General features: G+C 46.4%; 1 protein-coding gene and 1 long non-coding RNA gene across 2 annotated transcripts in view; one reads left to right on the plus strand and one right to left on the minus strand.

The window, feature by feature from the left end:
* The window catches only part of TCERG1L (transcription elongation regulator 1 like), a 1,760,733-nt gene that overhangs the window by 995,096 nt on the left and 738,259 nt on the right, over nt 1–27,378 (plus strand). The gene's annotated exons all lie outside the window — the stretch shown is intronic.
* LOC138472995 (uncharacterized) lies at nt 4,075–5,248 on the minus strand. The gene is made up of 2 exons (XR_011268710.1): nt 4,901–5,248; nt 4,075–4,521 (listed from the first exon to the last, which is right to left on the minus strand). It is a non-coding gene; the product is annotated as an uncharacterized lncRNA (long non-coding RNA).

Genomic DNA, 27,378 nt, shown 5'->3' on the forward strand with positions numbered 1-27,378 from the left:
TGATTATAACATCATAATTGGGCACTTCGTTACTCCTTTTATTCTTCATGCTGGTCTAAATTGGCATCTCCACTTTGGCTAAAGAGCCCAAAAGGGGATGAAAGTTGTTTTGTGAATGTTGTGAATGTTCATAATAAACGAGCATTGTTTCTATAATGTAATAAAATGTAGTTCATGGCTATACGAATAATCGAACCATTTAATGCAGTTGCCAACAGGAACGATCAGCTATTTATGCAAAAATAGCCTGCATATATTGCAGAGGTTTCTTAATTCTTAATTGAGTGTATTTCATGTGGCATTTCCTACCTGTCAGCTGACCTGTTCAAACCAGTTTTCCTTTGGAAATACAAAAAAAAGAATAAGAAGAGTCTGTCTAATATGAAGAGTACACTACCTATATCTATCTATCTATCTATCTATCTATCTATCTATCTATCTATCTATCTATCTATCTATCTATCTATCTATCTATCTATCTATCTATCTATCTTTATAAAAGTGAAACTGTATGGGTGGCTGGGTTTGTGGCAAAGAGTTTTTCCTTCTACAATTCCACACCGTTTCACCAATCTGCACCCAATTTTGCATAATTACCTGTTAGGACTCTCTGGAGGTGACTGACTACATGACATTTGGACACCCGTACCTTATCCCCGGATTTCAGCCCCGCACACATGAGATGGTTGTTTGAAATCAGCAAAATATCAATGTGGTCATAGAAAAACTGGTCTCGTCATGAGGATCAAAACTCGAGGTCCCTACAGGACTTCAAAAAACACATTTCAGGGCCCTAAGGTGCACAGTTTCTGAGATATTTGCACTGTAATGCACCGCAATGAACTACACCAAGCCAGGGTGAGGCTACAGGTGGGGAGAGAGCACAGTAGGTCCTAGTGTGCAGCAGCACACCAACTCTCATCTCACCCCAACGTCTGCACGGGGGTATCTCAGTCAGCCACACCTGCCCATTCTCAGTGCAGTTTACTGCAGGGTGCAAAGCACATCAAGTGATAACCGAATCGGAAACAGCGACCTATAGGGTGATTGATTTTTTAACAATTGATACGAGTGTTATCATGTCTGTCTACAGAACCCTTTTCGGAGAACTGGTACATTTTGCTAGTGTATAATAATGGAAGCAAAGACATCTACCTTAAAAATGCTAAGGACCTTTTGGCAATTCCTATGAACATGATAATAGAAACATGCTCTGACAGGTTGTGTGTTTGGAGGAAAAGAAAAGTGATCCACACATTCCAAAACACATGCCATCAGTGGTGGACAGGCTGATAGGGAGTGGTGGAGATTTCCTGGTGGGCCTCTGCATCATGGCCCACTTTTGAGTGGATATCCTGGCTTTCTGCTCCTGTTATCCTGTTAACCATTCACACACCCCCTTCCTACCACCGATCCTCCTTCCCCATACATTTTCAGTAAAGCATTTCTTATACAGCTTTCAGTATTATTTCCTCACTTTAACAAATCTGAAATGTCTGTTGTTTAACCTTTTAGTCATTAAAAAGTGGAAAATGTGTTTAAAAATTCAACATTCTTATCCATTTCTTTCAAAATGTTCTTCGGTTGAAAACAAATCCAAACCCTACTAAGAAAGGTTGGGCTTGCCCTCCAATTTCACTTGTACAATGCAATTTGAGGCCTCTTAGAAAAATATTTCCAGAGCGACTTTTGGTTCCCAGTCCACAGATGCGTGTGATTACTAGTCAAGCTTCATTAAATGCAATGCTCCACTACTCTCAAGCATAACCTCTATAGTAAATGAAAAACTATAGATAATAGAAAATAAAACTTGTAATCAGAGTGATTTTCTGTTATAGCGAAAGTCCCTGTGAAGTGGGGATTCCAAGTGGGAATGCACACACATGTAAAATGTAAATACAAATAATTGCAGCGTTTCTCAAACTATAGTGAATGCCTGTTTAAGTTGCAATACATGCCTCTGTACTGACAATGAGCTGACTGCAAAAGTAAGAAATCAGTATACTGTAGCATTCTTAGTAATTGGATTATATAATGCTGCATGTAAATGGGTGGAAAAACTATACCACACAACGAAATTGTTAGAAATAGTAATTTTCAACCCTGCTGGAACTGTGCAAAAATAACATTTACAAGCCTGTTAAAAGTGTTGGTTGGACACATAAGACACTGCAGCCTTGGGTACGTTAGGTAACATCTTTACTTTGGGTTAGGTTTACAGATGATCAAGGTTACCGGTAAAAGGTAAATACCATAGGACACATTCTACAGAGACATTCACCGACACCCACTCTCACCAGGCAGCTCACTTCCAACTGACATCCACAGAACACTGAAGGGAAAACACTTGCTCAAAAAACTATACTAAGTGTTCCAGAGCTCACATGCCCACACAGGATCGTCAAGAGGGAAAAAGTACATCACAACACGGTTATACCTCAAGATTGACTCCATCATTGACATTCATAGGTTCTAAACCTGCCTCTTGCTGATCCAGTCTCTGAGGGCTTCACACCTGAGCTCACCTCCGGCGCCACGTCCCTCAGATCCACATCAACAAACACCTCTTCTTCAAGACACACATAGCTAAGAAAACTCAGACAGCTTGATCTCACCTCTCCCTCCTGCAAAATGTCAAGCTCTTCCTCCCTCAGACAGCTAGAGATCCACCGTTCAAGCACTCGTCCTATCCTACCATGGTGGGGGCAAGGCGCTCCTCGAAGGCCTCCCGTCATCCTCCCTTGTGCCCCTGAGAAGTGTCCTACATAGGGCTGCATGCCTCCTCAAGGGTCCACGCTGATACAACCACATCACCCTGGCCCTCACTGAACTTCAGTGGCTCCCACTGCATGCACAAATCACCTTCAAGTCTTGCTGCATCATCTATAAAGCAGTCACTCTCAGCTACCTCAGGGAGAAACTCTGCATCTCCGGCAGAGGGCAAACCACTAGAAGCCAGGACACTGGCAAACTTGAAATACGCCCCTGCAAAAAGGAGAGGGCCAGAAAACGAGTCTTCTCTGCCTGCAACCCAAGACTATGGAACCTCCTCCCCGTCAGCATCAGACTCACCCCCAAACTCCTACAATTCAGAAAAGAACTCAAGACCCACCTTTTCAAGAAGTCGCTCCTCCTCAACACCTAGGCCATCAAGTTGCCCCTCATGCCACCTGACTCCCTAGAGGCTGCCTGCCTCTCTCCTCCCCACCAGCTGATACAGCTGTACCTCTCCTCTGTGCCCCTCTGTATCCTACCCCTTGCTGTATATCTTTTCTGTTGTTACCACTGAAAAGCGCTCCATTATGCATCTGTAATGTTGTACACCTCTGTAAAGTGCTCTGTTATACATGTGTATTGGTGTATACCGCTGTAAAGTGCTCTGTTACTTCTCAAAGCTAGGCCTGTGCTCAAGAAATGCAATATATAATAATAATAATAATAATAATAATAATAATAATAATAATAATAATAATAATAATAATAATAATAATAATAACAATAATAATATTACAGACATCAAATCACTGTCAACCCATTTACTCCACACTTTTGTTACCAGACCGGCACAGTACGACTCTGCGGGAGTCATACCTGGCGGGTGGGACTCCAGGGGAATGGGGATTAACAAAAATTCCAGAGCCTGACTTTCCAGCTGCCGGTGGTGCCGGTGGTGCAATACCCCAGTGTTACCGGGAAGTCAGGGTCCAGTCATTTTTTTTGGATCTGGTGGCAACCTGCTGGTATCACTGACAGGGTTACCACCAGACCCGAAATGAGGCCCAGTAACTGCATACAATAACTACATTCAATGGGCCTCATTACGCGTCCGGCGATTACCGTGCTGGTGCTACCGACGGGTATCTGCCAGACCCGTAAATGTTTACCGTCACCTGTCTTCCCAGTACCACCAGGAGATTACAACCCCAGCGACCTGGAAAGGCAGGCGCCGGTAAATTGTAAGTCCCATTCCCATAGATTTCCAAAGGACTCTATGGGAATAGGGACACGGAAAAACTGGCAACTTTGCTAATGGTTTAGATAGCGGAAAGACATCCAAAGGAAACAATTCAAAAATAAAGGTATCAAGGATTTTATTAAACCTGATACTAATTTAATATATCAAACAAATCATGATTAAATCTGCACTTGTAATAACAATTTACATAGCAGGAAACAACTTTTATTAAAAAAGACACATCTATATAATAAAAATCATCTTATTCAATCATCCAAGCATACAACCTCATCCATCCATTTAGACAAACCATTCATACTAAACACCAATCAATATACGACATAAAATCTATAAGAAAATTCATCATAATTAATTTATCTGAAAGATTTATAGAAAGAACATGAAATCAATTTGACGGGCCACAGCAGATGACATCAGTGGCCTAGGCAATTAAGATGGGTCCCAGAGTTTTCTGACCACGACCTCATCTTAGTCCAAACTCGACCGGTTTCGACGTATATACTTTAGTGTAGTGACGTCTTCATCAGGAGTAACAAAAATATATTCTAACATCAAGAAAGAAAGAAAATCACAGATAATACATATCAATGTGTGAAGCCCTTGTACTTGGACAAAAAACATATAACATCCATAATAAAAATATCTATAGCGGAACAATAGGTAATAATATACAAGAGCCTGCTACCAACCCGGGAAAAGTTCCAGGATGGACCTGAGGTGTCTGGCAGAAAGTAGTGCTACCCTCTTGTATTGGTGTCTCCGAGAGGCAGATAAGAGCCAGGCCATAGACAGAATCAATGCTACAGATATACAAATGTACACATAAATATCACAAGGTCAATATGTCGATCCTCCACTACAGCGGCCCACGGACAGGACACGAGAGTCACATACTTAAGATAAAACTAAAGAATATTAACTAACCTTCATTCATGCAATGGAAGGCTGTGCGTCTCTTCCTTAAATTGTACGCTGTGTTCACTTATATTAAACAATAGCTTCTCCGTAGAGGTTCCTGCAGATAGCGAAGTGTGTGGACGCCAACGTTCTTCTCGAGAATGTCCAAACGCTCGTTCAACCAGCGGTCATAAATTTGGAGGTGACTCCCCGAATCCAGGGTTGGCTGCACCTGATGTTATATGGGCCTAAACACAACACAAGAGTTTGAGTATGTGAGAGACCGATTGTTCTTACAATTATATTATTGGCTACACCCAAAGTGAATTACTTCCAATTGAAAATAAATTGATGAATTAATACCACAATTGTGACTAAACAAATACGGCTTACTGAAAAGCTTGCTATTTAGAGAATTTCAAAAAGGTTGGGGGGGGGGGGTTGTTGCATTTGAAAATTGCTCAATATTTCCGACTCCAGATTGCTTGACTCGGATGGGGTTTAACGGAAAGCCAAGGATGTAGGGCTCCCTTCTCTAAACAATAAAGGCAAGAAGCGATTTGAAAAACCGCCGTCTTCCTACCGTGGCCTTTGTGCCCGGCAGGGTCAGACCTGTTGGGCACAGCAGCTCCAGCAGACAGGACTGTAATGTGCCAGTCTGGAAACAATGGTGCCGGTAAGCTTACAGGAAACCTGGTTTCCGTACTGACAGGGTCATAATGAGCCCCAATGTATCCTACAATAAATCTTTACAAGACTACTGCCCTCATATATATGTACATATGTTGTTTCTTTAACGGTTTTATAGCCATGGCTACCAAGGATGGATGCGCAGCGAAATGCGGCTTTGGCTGGGGGGTTTGACCCGCGTCTTCCAGAGGGGATAACGGTAGCTATAATAAAATACAAAAGGATATGTCATTTTTTTTTTAACACACACTGTATTGAAAGGATGAATTAAAGGTCTTTGATCCACATTGTGTAATTTTGAATCACCATCCTACTATTGAACCATTGTTTTTTGTGCTTCCACATTGTATCCTGTTAACGGTATAATAGGACGACAACGGCTTGCCCGTGTCCCCTAGCTTCTACAAGCTTACCCTGTTTGCTTGAACACTTTCTTCATATCCAGTTGCTGGGATAGATTAACTCTAACTAAGCAGGAGGAAGGGTCCTCCTCCCTCCTGCCAACTGTTTACAGAACCAGACGTGACGTGTTCCTCATTGTTGCTACCCCCACTCTCTTCTTCCCCCCCGTTGCTCAATGGCAGACAGCCATTTTCTTTCGTTTGCAGAAGAATTAGTTGACAGTGTCTTAGCCAATCCATCATTATTGGGACTAGATCCTATGTCACAAAATATCACAAACAATGTTTAGAAAAACATTTGCACCAAACTACACAGTGCTTTAATGACAGAGTACCTGAGGGTGCATGCCACACCCAAAAGACTCATCATCCGAATAGAACCCTGCAACTTTCTGGACAATCTCAAATTCAGAAAAGACTGGTCATTTATTGCTAATAAATGCACCAGAGATTGGTTTGTACTAATCAACACCGCCACAACAGTAACAGACCAATTGCTACGAGAACTGAACGACAAATGTGAGGCACTCAAAACTAAAATCACTGGTGAACACATATATATTGCCAAGCTGAGCATCTTGGAGGCAACACTGAAAGAGTTCAAAGACAACGACCTGAATATAAAAATCGTTAAGCTCAAGAAAGACCTTTCAGCCTTTACACATGTGAAAGAATACCCTACGTGGGTGAGGAGTACTTGACCGAAGAGGCCAAACAAGCCAGACGCGACACTACCCAATTATGATTCCAGAACCTCCAAAGAGGCGGCACCAACAGATCTTGGAACAGTTCAAGAAGTAACTCTAGCAACAGCTCAGGCAATAATAACTGGCAAAATAGACGAGTACAGTTCAGCGGCATGAATCAAGGTAACCCTTCTGCGGTACCTTTTTTAGGCCCGTGCAGCAGAGGACAGAACCGGTCTCGGTGGCAGAACCACCCACAATCAATGGTGGTCACACACAGTTGAGGACAAGGAGAAATACCATCGCTCCTCCCTCACTGATCGTTAATCAATCTGAACACACCCTGACCAGACCTGAACAAGAGATGTTACAGAAAGGACTATCATTTATCCTGACGGCTCAGTACAACGCCTTCCAAATGCTGGTCGAATGCACGCAACTCATGCGCAAAATCAGACTGAAGCAATATTTTGCTGATCAGACCTATGAAGATAGAGATGTCACGGGTTTACGACCCCATCACAGTTCTTTCCTCCGCACTGCTCTAACATTGCTGAGTCAGTCACGTTCGAGCAAGCACTTCTCAAGAAGATCACTGAATTTGAAACCAGCATTCCATTCATTAATAACAACTGTACCAAACCCCAACTATTGGCCTTGACCGATCTAGCCAACAACACAGCCATCATGATAAAACCAGCTGACAAAGGTGGCACCATGGATACTGCCAATTACATCACTATAGCCAATACCATTCTGAGTGACAATGATAGCTACCGCATCTTACCCACAGATCCTACACGGTCTCTGTAGGTGCTTATAACTCCTAACATTGACGAGGCGGAGGGATACATCAGTGCCCACAAGGCATCTTTCTTGTCCTTGGCTCACCCCCGGATTCCAGCCATGTATGCCTTACCTAAGATCCACAAAGGCATTGTCCCCCCACCAGGATGCCCGATCGTCTCTGTCATCAGCTCAGTTTTTGAATGGCTGACTTTTTCATCAAGGATCAGATTCCTAAAATGGACAGCTATATAAACGATTCCACCAACATGTTAATCTTACTAGACGTGCTGCAATACAATCTGGAAGACGAATGGCTTGTGACAATCAATAAAGAGTCACTTTATACCCAAATACCCCAACAAGAGACATTAGACATGCTTAGTGGCCTGTTACACTCTAGTATTGACCTACAGGGAGTACCATCCAGTTTCATTCTGCAACTTGCTGAAATAGCCCTCACTAGAAACTATTTTTTGTTTGAAGATACATTTTATCAACAGATCTCAGGAACGGTGATGGGGGCAACATTTGCCCCTACCTCGCCAACCTATATGTTGACCAATTCGAACACCATCACATCTACTCCGACGCCAACCCCTACCTTGCACAACTGATCGTTTGGCGCCGCTATATAGATGACATTTTTGTGATTTTCAAAGGGTCGAATGAGGAACTAGTCTCCTTGCATGCCTGGTTGAACTCACTGAATCTGCATCTGAAATTCACACTGGACAACAGACACAGGACCCATTTACTCGACCTGGCCATTCTGGCTGTAAATGGGGGCCTTGCCTCAAGCGTCTTTGAAAAAAACACAGACAGGAATTCCCTTCTCTGCTACTCAAATTACCACCCCAAAGCCTTAAAAGATAACCTTCCTTTCGGACAGTTTTTACGGTACCTGAGGTTGTGCGCACAGACATCTGTCTACACCTCACAATCCAAACAACTCAGAAACCAACTGGTTGAAAGAGGCTATCCGATGAGAATCATCAAGGAGACATGTAAAAGAGCTAGGATTATCCCCAGGTCAGTCACCTTACAACAACACACCGAATGTGAAAACTCTACAGGCTTCACAGCAGTCTTTAGCTACTCACCCCTCCTGAATAAGATAAAAAGGGAGGTGAAGAGACTATGGCCCATTTTGAACAAGGTAATACCAACATACCGGCCTAACGTGAGAGACAAACTAGTGAAAACCTCGGCATATACCACACCCAGAGGCAGGGCTCAAGTCGAGGGTACACGCGGGGGGATGGAGTCCACCCACTTTATTCAGAGGGTGGACTCAGTCCCCCCACCTAAAATGAGAAACATTGATTGACCTCTTTGAATTCATGAATTAAAGATGACCTCGGGATCAAACTTCAGTCGTGCGGTTTGTGGGCTGGAGACTTCACCACTGCACTATATAACCTGATGAAAAATAACAACCAACTAAAGGTGAAAAGTCGCATTTCAGTACTGCATGTTCCAAGGAAAATATTTGTATTGGTTCTTGGAGTTTAAAACATGCACACATTTTAATGTTTTCAAAAACACTATTAGAGGAAAATATCCTCTCTTGGTTTTGTGTGTGTGCGTTGATTTTATGAAAGGCAAATTCCATTCGTCCTGTGCAATTTGGGTGGTTATGCAAAGCCAATTTAATGAAATGTACATATTTCACCTTGATATGCTAATTTCTGGCGACATCGCATCCAATTGTGTTTGTTGAGGAGTTCCCCCACTTTAATTTTTAGGACCTGACCCTTGCCCAGAGGCGACCCCAGTCAACGCACTCTATGGAACACCTCCCCTGCCAAGGGACAAGCACCATGTGGCAATTGTTCTATGTGTGCCCAGACCTCCAGGACCACAGAGATAGACATAGGCTGGAACACCCACTGGAGACAGAACACCTTTACCAATTGCAACACTAAGGGTGTGATCTATATGATCACATGTCCATGCAATCTGAAGTGCATAGGAATGACCACCATGCAAGTCTGTACGGGCATGATGGAGCATAGATCATGCATAAGAACTAACTATCTGTCTGCTCCCTTAGTGCCACATTTTGCGGCATAAGGACATACCGCAGACAAATTCAAATGGACCATCATAGAGAAGGTCACACCGCCCAAAAGAGGGGGTAATTTCCACCAAATTCTGTTCAGGCGTGAACAGATGTGGATTTTCAGACTAAAAACATGTTCCCAAGGCCTCAACAAAAATATTAAATGGCATGAATTAGCAGTGTTGGCATAGGTTTTTTTCCACCATGAGCAGACCCATGTCCAGAGACCCCCCCATCAAGCTCCCTGTTCTGGGGCCATGCTGATGAGTGACCTCTCTCTTTTTTCTATAGATGGTGCTCCCCCAGCTTCATTCCACATGTTTGAATATTCCTCTTTACAGCACCTCCCTCTCGAGACAGCACACACAATCTTTCACCCACACAGTGCTGCTGTCATGATGCCTGCCCCCGAGAAGCCAGACCAGGCCCAGCAACCCCGGAAGCAGGCATCATGCCATTTGGAGCATGCCCAAAAACCCCAGTTAGGGGCTGTTTGAGTGCAGTCCTGGCGCCTATAGCGCCAGGCTCATAAGGATAAAGTCAGTCCTGGCGCCATGGGCGCCAGGCTCATTACAGAAAACCTACCTAATGCAGACCATGCTGCATACTTACCTGGTGCAGACCATGCTGCACAAAGCCACAAGCCAAATGGGGCTTAGGAGGGACTATTTTACCTGAGGGACTACTTTCTACTCGGGTGGGGGCTGTGGAAGAATACTTACCTGGGACTTCTTCCGGACGGCCGCACGTGCTTCGCGTTATTCTGCATTCAGCAGCGTAACGCTCACCGTGCCTTCAGCAGCTTCCAGTCTTCAGCCACGCCTGCTTCAGTCCTGGACCACCTGGAAACGAAAAGAAAGAAGGAGAAGAGATTTAAACTTGAAACCTTACCTGAATTCTTGATCCATTGCGCCGTCGATCTTGAAGAAGAAGTCATCGCACGCGCGTCGCCACGCACCTCGCAGCGCCACGCTGAACTCACCATCCAGTGCAGCTTTTCCTCACTCCATCGCGAACTCTGCACTTCCAGACCGCTCTCCGATATCTAAGGGGACAAGAAAAGCCAGGTGAGCAAGGAATGCAAAAGGGCAATACAAGCTACCCCCAAAGACTTACCGGATTACCACAGGGGGGTACTCACCTCATCTCGGGTCGGCGCAGTTAACTCTGCTTCACCGCCGCACCCCGGCCCCTAAGGGGAAACCACTGGACATTACAAGCTACCCCCAAAGACTTACCTGATTACCACAGGGGGGTACTCACCTCATCTCGGGTCGGCGCAGTTAACTCTGCATCATCGCCGTACCCCGGCCCCTAAGGGGAAAACCAGTATAGACTTACCTGACTCTCACCAACTGCCATTTGGACTCTTCGTGGTGGTTAAACCGGCAACCTACAAGGAATCGGAAAGAGTGAAGATCAGACATTTGAACTCTTACAAACTATTGGATTCTAGAGTCAATACTGGAACTCACCAATTCCTCCACGCCAGTGAAGTAACTGGTCGTCTATGCGCCCCTGCGCTTGATGCAGGATGGAGAGCTCATCTTTCCAAACCATCAGGTGAGATTAAGAGGGAACATCAGGAGTGGTCAGTGGGCAGACAACGGGAGTGGAAGGTGGGTTAACGCTCAAATTACGGGAGGTTAATCCCCTTTCTCCTTTGCAGAAAGATATTCATACGAGCCGACAAACGAAGTTAAGTGGGTCTGTCCAGTCAGTCATCTCGGCTCTACGTGGCACCAGGCCAGTCCAGATCGACGCCCCTGTGGGAATCAGGTGAGCGTAACAGCTCTTTGATCTACTTTAACTCATCTGCTACCCACAACTCTGAACGTTTGCTTCTAAGCAGCTTATCTCCTGTCTGTCCCCTCCTCCCGCGCCCCCAGCCTGGCTGCTTACTCAGTGGCACCTACTGGCACACGCGTCCCCTTGACAACCGGGATGTGCTCTTTTGCCAGTGGCACAATTGCGCTCCATTCTGTTCTTCGGAGGCGATCAGGCACATTTTCCCTGGATGAGCATACTGCTTGGATAAGGTGTTCCCCAGACACTGGGACAAGTCGCTACATTTCTTTGGGTGATCGGGCACACTATCTGCCGTACGCGAATCGAGCTGTACACTGCAGCACATCGTCCGGAGCCAGCAGTTCAACATATCAGGTACATCTTGTTGATCCTGCCTTTTGCATTGCCTATGGATTACACCACAGCCCCTCCTAGCTGGTTGACTTTCACCACTTCCTGTTTATTCAGCTGTTTGATGTTGCGTTGCTAGACACAAGCGGCTCCCCAACACCCTCCCCGATTCCATTGGGAGGTAATCTATAGATTTGCAGGTCTGCCCAGCATGTTCTAGCTGCAGTGTACAGCCACTCCAATGCATGTTTTTACCACACTTCAGCTCACGTTTGGCTGGTTTTTGGGTTTTTGAGTACTAGCACCATCAGTAGACGGGGACCCAGTTTCTCTTCTCACACAGCCTCTGTCACCCTCACCCCCTCCCTCCCTTCCCTTAATGACAGTGAGACCCACACTTCACAGGTATTCAGGCATCTCATCAATCCTGCAACCATGTTAAGCAATTTGGTTTCCATTTGCTCTGTTAGAAGAAGGAAGCCCTCCACTGCCCATTAGGTAGAGAGAGCCAGGCCAGAGGTTTCTAACCCCCTGTTCCTCTCTCTCTCTTTCTTGTCTCCCCACAGGAGACACATGCACTCTACAGTGGCACCTCCAGTTCAACAATGCTGGACCAGTAAAATCAATTTTTGTCTTGAATCACGGTCCTGATGAAGATGGCTTGTTCCCCCAACGCCATCGCAACCGGTCAACCCTTGTGTGATCCGTTCTGATATCTCCCACCACATCAGAGAGATACTGTTTTGAATAACAATTGTCTGCACACTCACATGTATGGAGTGAGCTGTTTTATAAGAGCCATTTTAGCTTTTGAGCTTTTTTAGCTTTGTTCTTTGCAAGTGGGCATTCCATCTGAACTGATTGCATTCCACCTACTGAGAACTATGTGCTTAATGAAAGTTGATACTCATTTTGGAATACAACCAGTTGACCTATTTACAGGTTGCCATATGCAGTTCTGTCTTCTGCTGTAACAGCCATTTGGAAATGCTCTGAAGATTTGACATTTTGTCTCAAACCAGATACATGCCACCAGTATAGAAGGATAGGGACAGCTTTCTCCTCTATCACTCTTAGATAGGTGTTACACCACGTGCCACCTAGGGCGAGGCACCCCGGACAGCGACAGGGTGTTCTTCCCTAGGGTGAGCTTTGGTAGCTAGGTGGCCTTCCCCTCTTTCAGTCTAAGCGTTAATAAAAGTATTTTCGAATTTGTGTATGTTTGAATCACCATCCTACTATAGAGCCATTGTTTTGTTGTGCTACCACATTGTATCCTGTTAACGGTATTATAGGACGACACCATCTTGCCCGTGTCCCCTAGCTTCTACAAGCTTACCCTGTTTGTTTGAACACTTTGATCAACATATACAGTATGTGTTTTTATTGTCTATATTTATCACTGAAAAGTTGGCCCAAAAAAGGACCGTTTTGGTGGATAAGGAAAAAAGAGGTAGGGAAGGCAAAAAAAACTAGGATTCACACATATAACATCAAGTAATAATATTCAGTACAGTAATTGTTTCTTCTAAAGAATAGGGTAAACAAAGAATGACACATACAAATATATCTAGCATTGGCAATTGGTCGTATGTTCGGAAAAATACATTGACAAAAGTGTCTAGGGTGCCACCTCCCACCTCAATCAAGCTGTGACAGGTTTTGCACATCACGATAAAGACCAGGTGCAGGCTAGATGGACTGAGGTTGGGTGTTAGTAAGTGGAGAATAGCTAGCAATTGTATTGGAATTCTGTGGCGCAGATGATAAATACTGATGTGCTGATCTTGCTCAATGTGCTTTGACCTTATGTTTCACATGAGCCTTCCTATATGAATCATCCACTTCATTCTAATGAACATGGACAAGGGGCCTCATTACGATTTTGGCAGTAGCAAAAATCGGGTCCGGGTTCCCAAAATGGGGAATTACCGGGCCATTCCGAGTTCGGAGGGCCGGGTAATTCCTCCCTCTAGGAACCCAGGCCCGGACCTTCCCCATTCCCATTTCAGCCCATAAGGGGCTGAATGGGAATGGGGGAGGGAGCTAACAATGGGCCGATTACGACTGGCCCGTTGTTAGCTCCCTCTTCCCCTCGCGGGAACTGCTCTGCTCATCTGGTGAAACGTCTGGTGAAACCAGACGTGCAGAGCGGTTCCCGCGAGGGGACCTCGTAATGTGGCGGAGTGGTGTTAACGGGTCTGCATCCTTTTGCGGCACCCGTTAACCCATTCTGCCACTCTTGTAATGAGGCCCAAGATGTTGAATTAACGTGGATGTTTCAAAGATTTGAGACGGATTGTGTGAAGGTCTGCTCCACAAAAATGTCCCCCAACCTGCTCAATCTCCTTTTTGCTTTATTGGTCCTTCACGCGGAAATATTGCCAACTGTCTGAAATGTGTTTTGTGCACATTGCTTCTTCAGTAGTGGTAAAGCTGAAGCCACCCACACCACCTCATCATCACTGCTGGTTGTATTACACAACATAAAAAGGACCCTGCCACTTAATAAATTTAAAAAGAATAACAAGTTAAAATAACAAAAAAAGGACAAACTACATAGACAAAGGACAAAGTTATAGAAATATGATAAAAAAGGAACAGATAAATCAAGGTACTGTTTTTCAAAGTTCCTGAAGTCTTACAGAGAAGTTCACCCACAAAGAGACAAAAAGTAATGACAGAAAACAGGAAAGAGGATTTGGGAGAGTGGTATAACACCGGTTTCCCAAAATAGTGAACCAGAATGTGTTTTCCTTACGCACAGGGACGCCCAAGTGCAATGACGTGTTTGCACCTAAATTATTGACCAATCTCCTAAATCAACGAGAAGACACACATGCACGTGGCCGTAGCCGTGTGGAGGAATGGCCCAATCACTTTGAAAGCTGTGTTGTTGCGGTTACGTGGCTTTGTGCCATTTTTAATCAGGTAATCGGATGATGTAACATTTTTGCTTTTCCACTATTCTTGGATATGTTAATTATTCTAATGTTATCCAAGTAGACAGTGTAAAGTACAATTAGTACCCAACAAGGGATAATCGGATTGTTAAAAACAATCTGGTTAGCCCTCACTGGGTTCTTAGCAGCTTGACAAGGCACCGGTCACAACTACTTCCCTTGGTGTTCGTTCTGCGAGTGGCTGCCATGGAAAGATAGAAGGGATTACATGAAATCCCTTCTCCCTTTCCATGGCGGCTATTTTCTTAGTTTTTTTCTTCTATCTTTTTAATGGCAGCCATGGAAACGGAAAGGAGACTATATGTAGTCCCTTCTTCTGTACCATGGGACCATATTCTTAGTTTCGTTTTCTTTTACTCTTTCAAATGGTCACCATCGAAAGGGTGAACAGACTTGATATCCCAATCCGTGGCGGACATTATTATTATTTTTTTCAATTGTGAAATGCCAGAGTGTCTTGCAACTGAATAAAGACACTATTAGTACCGTGGAATGAAGTGGATGAAAATCTCTGGTAGATGCATTGCATCAGAAAGAAAAGATCCTGGGAAGGCCTCTCACTCATCCAAGTGTTACTGCTCGACATGGGAGCAGCCCATATGTAGACTCTTCATCAAAAGCCTCCTCTCTGAATCTCTCTAGCATTTCTGATGACCCTTTGAAAGGAGAGCTCCAGCGCTGCAGGTGTTTCAAGACTCTAGGCCTCATTAGGGTTTGCTGATAAAACCAGCTGGTAGGCAGTGATTTACGGGCAACCCCGTAACATTGTTTCTGCCATCTGACTTCCCAGGGCCACCGGCATATTATGGCAGGTGGCGTGAATCCCCATTCCCATGGAGTCTACAGGACCCTACGGAATGATATGATATGATAAGATATGGCATTTGTAACGCGCCTATACACAAGTGTTTCAAGGCATGACGAGGCGGGGGGGAACAAGGGGAGACAGACAACGATCCTACTAGGCCAGGTGTCATTCAGATCGTGCAAGTGCAAGGGTAGAGGGCAGGGGAAAAGTGCAAAGGGGAGGTGGAAAGGGGAGAGTGCAGTACATGGTTAAGAGCATAAGGATAAATAACAAGGACCAGCTAGTGGCAAGTGTGAGATAAGTGCAGAAAAGTACTAGGAAGGGGGAATGTAGGGATGCAGACACAGTCCCGCGGTGCGAGATAAGTGCAGAAAAGTGCTGGGAAGGAGGGCTGTAGGGATACAGACACAGTCCCGCGGTGCAGGGGGTTGCCAGGGAGGCAGTGCAAGAGGAGAGTGGCTGGGCCAAGGACCGAGAGCGGTAAGTGGCCCAGTTGCAGATTCAGTGCAGTTTCAGTAAGTTTAGCAGGGGAGAGGGGGAGAGAAGGCGTAGGCAAAGAGGAAGGTTTTGAGGTGCTTCCGGAACCCGAGATGGTTCTCCTCGAGTTTCAGGGAGGCAGGAAGGCTGTTCCAGAGGGAGGCCCCTGCAGCGGAGAGAGATCTGCCCCCAACTCGTTGTTTGGAGAAGCGGCTGACCCTGAGGGAGTTGGAGGTGGATGAGCGAAGAGCTCAAGAAGGAAGATATTTAGGAAGAGAGAGTTGAAGGTATTTTGCCCCAAGGCCCCAGAAGGCCTTGTGAACAATGCAGAGGGTTTTGAACTTGATCCTCGCAGTCACTGGGAGCCAGTGTAGTGATTTCCGTCCTGGAGAGATACGGTCCCTGGGCTTGAGGCCAAGGACAAGTCTTGCAGTCCTGTTCTGGATGAGTTGCAAAGGGCGGAGAGTAGAGACGGGCAGATTTAGATATAGGCTGTTACAGTAGTCCAGCTTAGAGAGAGGGTTCTAGAGACAGTGAGCTTCTGGGGGAAGGAGAGGAAAGGAAGGATACCTCAGAGGAGGTGGACCTGGTAGTGTGACTTCTTTGAGACGTCGGATATGTGAGGAGAGAAGGAGAGTGTGGAGTCGAAGATGACCCCGAGGTGTTTTTCCTTGCAGGTAGGAGCAGGAAGAGGGCCAAGAGAGGCCAGCCAGAGAGCTGCAGGGAAGGAGGGAGTGGGTGTGCCGATGAGTAGAATCTCAGTCTTACTGGCATTAAGGCAGAGGTTGTTGGTGGCACACCATTCCTGCATAGCAGAAAGACAGTCAGAGATGAGGAAAGGAGAAGAGGAGGCCGAGGGTACCCTGAAAATGAGCTGGGTATCATCCGCATAGCACTGAAAATAGGGGAAGAGAGCGGCGATGCGGTGGGCGAGGAGTGCCAGATACTGGTTAAACAGCCAAGGAGAGAGGTTAGATCCCTGGGGGACACCACAGGTAGAGAAAAAGATGTCAGAGAGGAAAGACCCAAGTTGGACCTGGGAGGGTCGATTGGAGGGGAAAGAGGACAGCCACGCCAGAGCCTGACCAGTGATACCCAGGTTATCACGGAGACGGTTGAGCAGGATGGTATGGTTGACGGTGTCAAAGGCAGAAGAGAGATCAAGCAAAATGAGAACACATGGGGTGTTAGAGTCAAGATTCGAGAGCAGGTCCTCACGGATGTTCAGAGAGCAGTTTCCGTGCTTCTGGCGGCTCTGAAGCCAGACTGATGGTCATGAAGACTACCAACAGATTCAGCATGGAGATTAAGCTGGCAGATGGCCATTTTCTCCAGGAGCTTGCCCAGGAAGGGAGTGATAGAGATTGGGTGATAGTTACCAGGGCAAGAGGGGTCAGAGGAGGGTTTCTTAAGAAGGGGGTGCACAAGGGAGTGCTTGAGAGGGGATGGGAAGACTCCAGAGGCGAAGGAGTGATTGCAGAAGTCAGCAAGGGGAGGAGCCAAGGAGTCAATGTGATCCTTGATAGTTTTTGGAGGAACAGGGGTGGACCTGTTTTGACGAGACTTTCATAGATCGGACTTGTCTCGAAACCTTGTCAGCAGAAAATGGGAAACGCAGAGAAGGAGAGATGAGGGGTGGCTGCAGAGGGGCCAGAGGTAGAGCAGGGAATAGAGGGGGAGAGGTGAGAGGAGGAGAGTGAGGACAGGATGTCCTGAGTTTTATAGAGTAAGTGAGCGGCCAGTGCCGTGCAGAGGGCCTGGGAGGGGACAGGAGAGGTAGAGACTGCAGCAGGTTTTGCCAGCTCCTTGCAGATTTTAAAGAGTTCGGCCGTATTATTAGATGCCGCAGATATGCAGGATTGGATAAGGGCTCTCTTCTTGGTGAGAACAGAGAGCCGGTATTGCCTTTGGAGCAGGCGACAGGCCAGTTTGTCAGAGGATGAACATGAAGCACGCCATTTCCTCTCTGCCCTGCGTTTATGGGTGACGAGATCCGAGTCATACCAGGAGTTACATTTGGCTTTGGGCTTCAGGCGGATTCTCACGACAGGGCAAGGATATCAAGAGTATCAGATATAGCAGAGTGGAGAGTGGAGAGGGCTGTGTCAGGGTGGGAGTCAGACGAAGGGAGAGGAGGGGGTGAGAAGGTGGCAGCGAAAGCCTCAACTGACATGCGCTTCATGGGTCGGATGACCGAGAAGGAAGGTGGCAGTGATGAGGGTGGCTTTGCCTGTGGGGTAGGGAGGGTGAGGTGGGAGGAGAGGAGAACGTGATCACTCCAGGAGAGAGGAGTGGAGAGAGGGACAGAGAGGGGAAGGTCAGAAGAGATCAGAGCATCGAGAGTGTGCCCTGCAGAATGAGTCGGCCCAGACGAGAGAATAGAGAGTGAGAGAGAGTCGCAGTGGTCACGAAAGAGTCCAGTGGGGGGACAGGAGGCATCCAGGTGGATGTTGAAGTCTCCAAGAAAGAGGAGTTGAGTGGTTGAGGACAGGAGTGAGGAGGAGAGTTCCGCCCACTCAGAGAGGAAGTAGGAAATTTGACCAGGTGGCCGATAGATAGTGGCCACGGTAAGGGAATGGCTAGGAGAGAGAGAGAGATGGCAGACAAGACATTCAAAAGAGGAGTAGGTCTGCGTGGGAGTAACAGTGGCAGGAATCCACTCACGGAAGATAAGGGCCACACCCCCCCAGCACGGTTGGGCCTGGGCACGTAGAGGATCTTGTAACCATCAGGTAGGAGTGTATCAAAGCTGGTGACAGAGCTGGCCGTGAACCATGTCTCGGTGAGACCGAGTATGTCAAGGTCCAGTTCCTCAATAATGTGGCAGATATCAGAGGAATGTTTGTCTGCAGAGCGAGAGTTAAGAGTAGCAATGTGGAGAGGGTTGCCATCTTTGAAGGACTTCCGGGGAAGGGTACAGATCAGAGGTACGCCCTGCAGAGGTGAAGAAAGAGCATGTGAGGGGGCAGGAATGGAGGGTAGAGGCAAGCTAGTAGAGGACAGAGGAGGGGGGACAGCAGGAGAGGAAAGGAAGTTGATGAGGCGCAGGAAGCATCTATCAAAGAGGTGAAGGTTGGCCTGAGGGCCTTGGACCAAGACAGTCCCTTTAGCGTAAACATTAATGATGGCCTTAGAGGAGTGGAAGGAGGCCAAGAGGACGTCCCAGCGGATGCAACCATTAATGGGAGAAGAGGAAAAAGGAGAGAGCACAGAGACCATATAAAGGGTCCATAGGTCAGGTGAAGGCACGAAAAAGAGGATGTCGGTGAGAGTTTCCTTGGAGGAGACATTAGTGTAGGTGTCAGCGATAGGGAGGCCTGGGTTGGAGACTAGGATGTCCTTTTTAAACTTTTTCCTACCAGATTTAGTGAGGAGAGCAGGATAGTCAATGGAGAAGCAGTTAGAAAAGATAGGAGAAACAGAGAGCACCATGGAATAGGAGGGAGTGGGGGGTGATAGGATGAGCGCAAGCGGACAGGAAGAGAGTGGCAGCCTTAGTTAACCACAATTTCAGAAACACTGTGAACACACTGATGCGTGTAAGATACCGGTGGAGAGGCCACCTAAGTTTGAGAATCCTGCAAGGGGAGAAAATCCCTAGTTTACCACAATTTCTGAACACAGTAATCTGTGTACGGTACTGGTGGAGAGGCCACCTAAGTTTGAGAATCCTGCAAGGGGAGAAAAACCCCAGTTTACCACAGTTTCAGAGCACAATGAAGTGTGTGGACACCCTATGAAGGATTGAACAGGTAGGGGGGGTGGCCGGGGGAGCAGGTAGAGCTCACAAGATGGAGCGGCGGAAGGTGCCTGGCGTCCCCTGCAGACACCTGCAGACACAGAGAGAGCCGCAGCCGTAGGAGCCGCCCTTTGCCTTAGGGGCCCTTAGCCGGGGGCTGCCGGGCAGGGGGGCTGCCCAGGAGGGAGCAGTTATAAGGCAGAGGGAGGAGAGGAAGGGGAGGGGGGTGTGGGCAGGCAGGGAGGCGGGAAGGGAGAGGAGGACCAGGAAGTGGGAGGGGGGAACAGGCAAAACAACGCGCTCAGAGCGCGAACACTAAATCAACAAAATTACACTCACGGAGGCCTGCAGGGCCAGGCAGGGCTTCACTTGGCCTGCAGTTTCCTCAGGGCTACCGGCGACTGCTCTCTCCCGCTCAGCTGAACAAAGATGCGAGCGGGGCTAGCAGCCGTCGAGTAGCCCAGAGGGGACCAGCCAGTCAGCTAATCAGAGGGGGGGTGGGCGGGCATGGATGCGGGAAGGGAGAGGAGGGGGGAGCAGGCAGAACAACGCGCTCAGAGCACAGACACTAAATCAACAAAGTTACACTCAATGGGGCCCGCAGGGCCAGGCAGGGCTTCACTTGGCCTGCAGTTTCCTCAGGGCTACCGGCGACTACTCTCTCCCGCTCAGCTGAACAAAGAAGCGAGCGGGGGGAGCAGCCGTCGAGTAGCCCAGAGAGGACCAGCCAGTCAGCCAATCAGAGGGGGGGTGGGCGGGCAGGGAGGCAGGAAGGGAGAGGAGGACCAGGAAGTGGGAGGGGGGAGCAGGCACAACAACGCACTCAGAGCGCGGACACTAAATCAACAAAATTACTCACGGAGGCCCGCAGGGCCAGGCAGGGCTTCACTTGGCCTGCAGTTTCCTCAGAACTACTGGCGACTGCTCTCTCCCGCTCAGCTGAACAAGAAGCGAGCGGGGGGAGCAGCCATCGAGTAGCCCAGAGGGGACCAGCCAGTCAGCCAATCAGAGGGGGGATGGGCGGGCAGGGAGGCGGGAAGGGAGAAGAGGACCAGGAAGTGGGAGGGGGGAGCAGGCACAACAACACGCTCAGAGCGCGAACACTAAATCAACAAAATTACACTCATGGAGGCCTGTAGGGCCAGGCAGGGCTTCACTTGGCCTGCAGTTTCCTCAGGGTCACTGGTGAATGGGGTCACTGAAGCTCCGGCACCATTGCTAACAGTGCCAGTGCTTCACCTTTACCTGTGAGAGTGTGCGTATCCACATTTGCAACACTTGTTTCACTCTGAGTCTGGTTTGCTGGGACTGATTCTCCTTTCCCACCGCGTGTGAATGCATATTGTCTGGCTCGCCTGCAAAATCGAGCTCTTGAGCCTGCATCTACGAGGATTTATTACATTTTTCTGCAGCTGGTCCCTTGTCGTCTAGAGTTTGGAATGTCACTGTGTATTTCTGACCTTGGCTGTGAGCCTGTTTTGTGCTCCATGCAGCCTAATTTAGCTACTCCTTCCTTCCTTAGACTTATGATATGATTTCTACATGTACGTGTTATACTAAGTAACCTATAAATTATTCACACATTGTCCTACCAGGCTCCATATATACTCATGTAGTACCATAGGGTTATTTGCCTTAAGCATCTGCAAGATTGCTCTGAATCTCTTGTTGCCTTGCATTTCCACATTACTGCGTTTGACTAATGAAAAAAATAATAAAAGCTTTGACAGTATGTATATGTATCCATCCTCTAGCTATAGAACTGTATAAGCATCTTATTTGTGTATGCAAATGTGTGTTTGTATAATGCTGTCCAAGGCTGTGAGTGTGCTCCATGACTAATGCTGCTCTGTCGTGGTTACACTAATGACATCAGCATCGTGGCTTCTTGGTGCTTAATCGAGACTGTCCATTAGGGTATTTCCATCCACGATCTCTGTTGTGCAGCCTATTCCTGTAAAGATATACACTGGATTAGATCTGAATGGCTAACTGAGGGGATACCTTTCTGTGTACATGTCAGCTAGTGGTGCTCTTTGGATTTGTCCAAAATAAGATGGATGACTATCAGCATTCCAGGCACTTTGTCCTGCCATCTTCATTGGGGTTAGGAAGGGCATTCCTGGGACCCTGTCTTCAGTCCCCCCTCTGGTCGACCTGTCCACCACTTCATAGTATGGTACTACCTTTATCCTTGGTAACTATATTTTAGTCAGTCATCTGAGGTGTCCATAATAGTTTGCATGATCGTCAAAATTCCCGGTTATGTACTTGTACTCTCCTTCTGGGTTGCACTCTACCCATCTTCCTCCATAATTCTTGTTATCATATGGAGTGTCTAACGTCATTGTCTCCTGTTGGACACTCGCTTAGTATTGCTTTTAGCTTATCTCTTTCTTCCACTATCTTGTCCTTTGCACCTACTGGTTTCACGTCCATCATCACCTTCATCCATATCGGTTTCTCTTGCGGCATTGGGTGATGCAGATCTTTATCACACATGCAATTAATGCATCCAGGACCAGCGGTAAGCTATTCAGCTTTGGTCTTTCTTTTCTCCCTTGTCTTCTTCCTCCATTTGGTATGCATCTTGGACAATTGTGTCACTGCTTCAGTCAGTGTGCCATTCTCTCCGACATTGGCAGTTACGAATGTGCAACAGGAGCTCCCAATAATTTTTGCCCAAACTACTCCTTCCATTGCTGTGAGAATGTCCAGAACATATATGTTCTGGAAGACAATCTACCTTACTTCTCGGAGCTCTTCCTTTATTGTGTTGAATACATTCACTATGATAATCTAGGGAAGTTTATATCTCTGATGAGAAATAGTTGTCTCTTTTGACTCTACTCATTTCCGCTGACCGTTTCTTTCTTCCTGTTTCTGCTACTCCCATGAAACTTTTATTTGCCATGTTAATTTCCATCTTCGGGAAGTCATCAAGGTGTACCTCTTGCTGGGGCACTACCAGTCATGGCATATTGATGTGTACCAATGAGCAAACTCCTCCTCCGTTGGGGGTACCTTCTCGTATGCCTTGGATCGACACACCCAGTAATGATCCTCATTGCTGGATGCTTTTCTGTGTACCTACATTCTGTGTTATCTCCAACTTTCACTTCTCCCTCATTCTTGTAGCACAATGCTCGTTTCTTCGGAGGAATTATAGGCAACAGTCCAGCTTCATTGTCTACCCAGGTGAGCAGCTTGGCACTTGCATACCAGTCATTCTCTCCTTGTGCTGTATTCACTGCTGCTTGTACTAAGGTATGTGCTTTGCTTCCTACTACTACATCTTTCCATCCTTCTTCTTTGTATACCTGGCCATACACAAGCATCTGTGGTCGTTCCGAGCATCCTGGTTCTCCACCTATTTCTTTCACCCTCCTCTTCGTGCAGGGCAGTTCCTTCAGTGTTATTGTTGTTGTTTCGCCTTTCTGTGGCCCATCAGTTATATATTGTGTAGCTTGGTCTAACTGCCAATAATTGTTCATCATGTCAAGAGTCTTTATGTAACTGTCTTCATATGGAAATGCCGCTTGAGACATCCAGCTCAACGTTGCTGTTTTCCCTTGGAATCTTCCTTGGGTTGTATCCATGGACAGGTACATAAGGCATTTGGCTGCTGCTGCTGGTATTTCAGTTGCTATGAATGATATGGAGGCCCCATGTCATAGGGGATTAATGCATCTCATGTTGAATTGCACCGCCGTTTCAAAGGACAGAAAGCGTTTGTTATCAAGGTATATGTTAAAAATAACCCAAAGCAACGATGAGGAACGATGGGACTATTTTATTCAAGGACACAATCCCAGATTCTCATGTGCGGGTATAAACATTTTGGATAAAATCCTCAAAGAAAAAGACGATGAACTAGCGGATGAAAACATGCAAACATCTGGACACACCAAGTGAACAAACAAACATATACCTTAGGAGGTGATGGACATAAAGACAGTCACGACGAAACAAAAGAAAAAAGAGATGAATTGAAATAAAACGGAAAGTGTGATAAAAGTTTAAATTTAAACTAAAACACTACACTTTAAAAATAGGGGATTAATGAGCAGACATAACAGGTCTCCCTGGTGGTTTTGTTACCTACTTTGGTCAGGTGTTTGTACCACATGTTATTAGACACTCGAGCAGCGTCAGTGAGATATAGATCTACTCCCCTCATGTCTGTGTCAGCACTGCGCTTACCTCTTTTTACCGTGCTTACAGTGCTCTCTTGTCCACCTGACATGGTCATTCCACCTGCTGGGGTCAGGGCAATGTTAGTAGAGGTTCCAGCGGTTTCACCTGACAGAAAGCGATATTCACTAAAATATGAATGCAAAGACCATACTCGGGAATAAGAGACATGAAAAAATAAGCAATTTTTTTTATTATTTTGTTCCCACACAGTTCTAATTCTAGGGTCTCGGAGTAGAGCGAGAACTACCGGGATTCCTTGTTCAAGTTTTGGGTAAGCTTGGCCCAAATGTGTTAGAAAAATATGGTAAGATATACCAGGAGGATGGGCTCGTAAGCTGTTGGACCTTCTAATAAAGTGGACAAATTGTCCCGAGATGGTATCTGGTTGTAAATCATTGGGTAGCATGAACAGTCTTGAATATCACAGTCACACTTTCACGAAGAATGCATGTAGTGAATAAAATACCAAACAGACAGTGTATCCTCACTCTGGATGTGTAGGAAGTCCTTGCCCTAACTCTGCTGCCCTTGAGCGAGTAACCATTGGGTGCCCTCCACTTGGCATTGTAAGTTCTGAATTACCTTGTTTGTCTTGCTGATGATTGTTGGCCCTTCCAATCTTGTTACCAGTTGAGGCCACAGCTTTGAGGGGCATGATGTCTGTGACGTGGATACCAAACAGACCTCCCCTCAAATTTCACTGCTCATTCAGTCACAGCTTCAACAGCATACCGGCCGGTGAATCTGGGTGTGTCCCATCGACAGACAAAATTAGGCAAGATGACCTGGTCCCCAGGAAAAACAGGTGTTTCTTTCAACAAGTCCTTTGGGTTGTTGACACTGTTGATCTCTCTGCTGGCTTGAGTGCCTCCCTGGTGTTGTTGTATCTGGTGAGAGATAAGAGACACTAGCAATCAAAGAAGTAACATAATCGTACATTTCCTGACCTAACACTGTCACACTACTCTCTGAATCTTTTAGTGCCCTAGTGGGAGGAGCCAGAGGAAGTTGCATGCACAGTCCTGTCACCACCTCATGTGGGGTTAAATGGTGGTCGGACCTGGGCTTTTTGTGCAATGCAAATCATGCTAAGGGTAAGCAGTGGAGCACATTTTTGTTCTTACTCTTTTTGGTTTTTGAAATACTTTCGTGCAAAAGATCATTGAAGCTTTCACACAACCTGTTTGTTTGTAGGTGATAAGCATAAGAACATGTGTGTTGAATGCCCAGCAACGTTGTGACATTCTTGAATATCTCTTTGGTGAAGTCAGGGCCACTGTCAGACCGCAGGACCTCACACACGCCCCATTGTGGGAATACTTCCGGGACCATATATTTCGCTACCCTGAGGGCGTCAGGATGGGAACAGGGGTCTGTCTCAATCCACCAAAAGAATGGGCATACAACTACTATCATGTAGCGGTATCCTTGGCATTCTTGGATCATGTCGATATAATTGACTTGGGGTGTTGAAATGGTTCAACTGGGCGAGGTTTGGCTCTTCCCTCAACTCTCAATGTATGTCCTGCAGTATAATGCTTGCAAACTAAGCAGTTGCTCATAGATTCAGCCATGTGTTCTGCCAAATTAGGATAGAATCATGTTTCTCCAATATGAGTGGCAAGCACATCGTTCCCTGTATGTGTTGGATAATGTAACTGTGTTAGTGATGTGTGCAACATTGCAAGTGGCATGACCACTTTCCCTGTGTTATTTTGCCACCATAGGGCATCTGTTGGAGATATTGTACATCCCCTCCTGGTCCACAGGTCTATTTCCTCCACGGGTGAAGCTTCCTGCAGCTCCATTATTTGTATTGCTGACAATACATTGTATCCCTATTTTAGTATCATTGTTCTTGCATAGTCATGGGCATGTGATGAAGCCTCCATTTCTAGGAGCTCCACAAAATATGCAGCGCACTTTGCTTCCATGTCTGCTGCTTCATTTCCCCTTGAGATGGGGTCCTACCTTTGCGTGTGTGCTTGGCATTTCACTATGGCTATTTGCTCAGGAGACTTTATGACTTTCATTAGCCTGCCCAATAAAAGTGCATGCTGTACTGGTGATCCGTTAGTCCTCTTGAAGACCCACCTCATCCATCGTGATAGTGCTGAGTGTACTGTGGATGTTACATATGCTGAGTCTGGGTAGATTGTCACATCCTTTCTTCTGCTGTGCTCCAATGCCAATATTAAGGCCACTAGATCTGCTGCCTCTGCTGACTAATGTAATGGCAATCACGTACTGACCACTACTTCACTGGTTCCATCCTCCCTTAGCCTCACCACTGCCGTTCCTGTATGTCTGACCCCATCTGTCAGGTCGATTGTTGATGAACCACGAATGTAAAGGACGTCTCCCCCTCATTTGCATCCTCCTGTACCTTGCGCGTGAATTTGTGTATGTTTTCTGTGCAGTCATGTGCATAGTCACCGTCCTGTAAAATGTCAGTAAGAAAAGTTGCTGGGTTAACCGGTCTGCACCTCACTGCCTTAAGTGATGGGTTTGATAGTGACACCTCATACTCTAATGCTCTCTACGTTGTCAGTGAGCTTTTTGATTTATCCAGTATTGCAAAGAGTGCATGCTCCACGTAAAGAGTGGTGCTGCACACCATGGTAATGCTTGCTGATTTGTCCACTGTGAATGCAGCAGCAGCCAACGCTTGTTCACCAAGGATAGTGTCCTCTCATTACTGGTTTGAGCTTCCCACTTTAGTATGCAAGTGGTTTGTGCCCCAAAGCTTTTCTTTTGTGTCAATAATGCTGTAATCACTATGCCATTGAAGTGTGAGAACAAAAATTATTCCTTTTTGTAGTCTGGCATCTCCAACACTGGAGCATTGCATGTCGCTTCCTTCAGGTCATTGAATGCCTCTTTCATTTCTGTTGTCCCTCACATAATTTTGGGTCCCTTCTGTGCTTCCTTCAAAGCACTGAGTAGAGGTCTTGTGTAAGTGGTGTAGTCAAAGACCCATACCCTGCAGTAAATGCATAACCCCAGGATTTGCTGCATCTCTCTCTGTGTGGTGGGTTTTACTGTAATGTGTATTGCCCCCAGCCTTTCTGGAGTCACTTGTCAGCCATGTTGGGAGATCATCTGTCCAATGTAGCACTTCCTTCTGACAGTACTGTAGTTTCACCTTGTCCACCTTGTAACCTTTGTCAGCTAATACTGCCAGCATGTGTACTGAGTCATTTCTACACTGAAACTGACAGCTTCCGCTGGAATGCTGCACAAAATTGTCACTGGATTCGGAACAAAAGGATACTCTGCTTCTACAATATGGTTAAGAGGATGCAAGCCCTGTATGAAATGCCATGACCCCCTTTTGTTTTCTTGAATAGGTACACAGCATTGTTGCATGGTGTTTCTGATGGTGCTAAATTGTCCCGCTTCACTTATGCTGCAATTGTCTCATAAGTGCCCTCGTCTGCCTCCCTTGAGCGTGGGTATTGTTTGACTCTGGGTAAAATTGCTCCTCGTTTCAGTGTTATCTTCACACATCCCACTCCCTTCAAAAGTCCCATATCATAGGGAAAAGTGGTCCA

The sequence above is a fragment of the Ambystoma mexicanum genome, chromosome 8 (genome assembly GCF_040938575.1).
Source record: "Ambystoma mexicanum isolate Mex_15411 chromosome 8, UKY_AmexF1_1, whole genome shotgun sequence".
NCBI lineage: Eukaryota > Metazoa > Chordata > Amphibia > Caudata > Ambystomatidae > Ambystoma > Ambystoma mexicanum.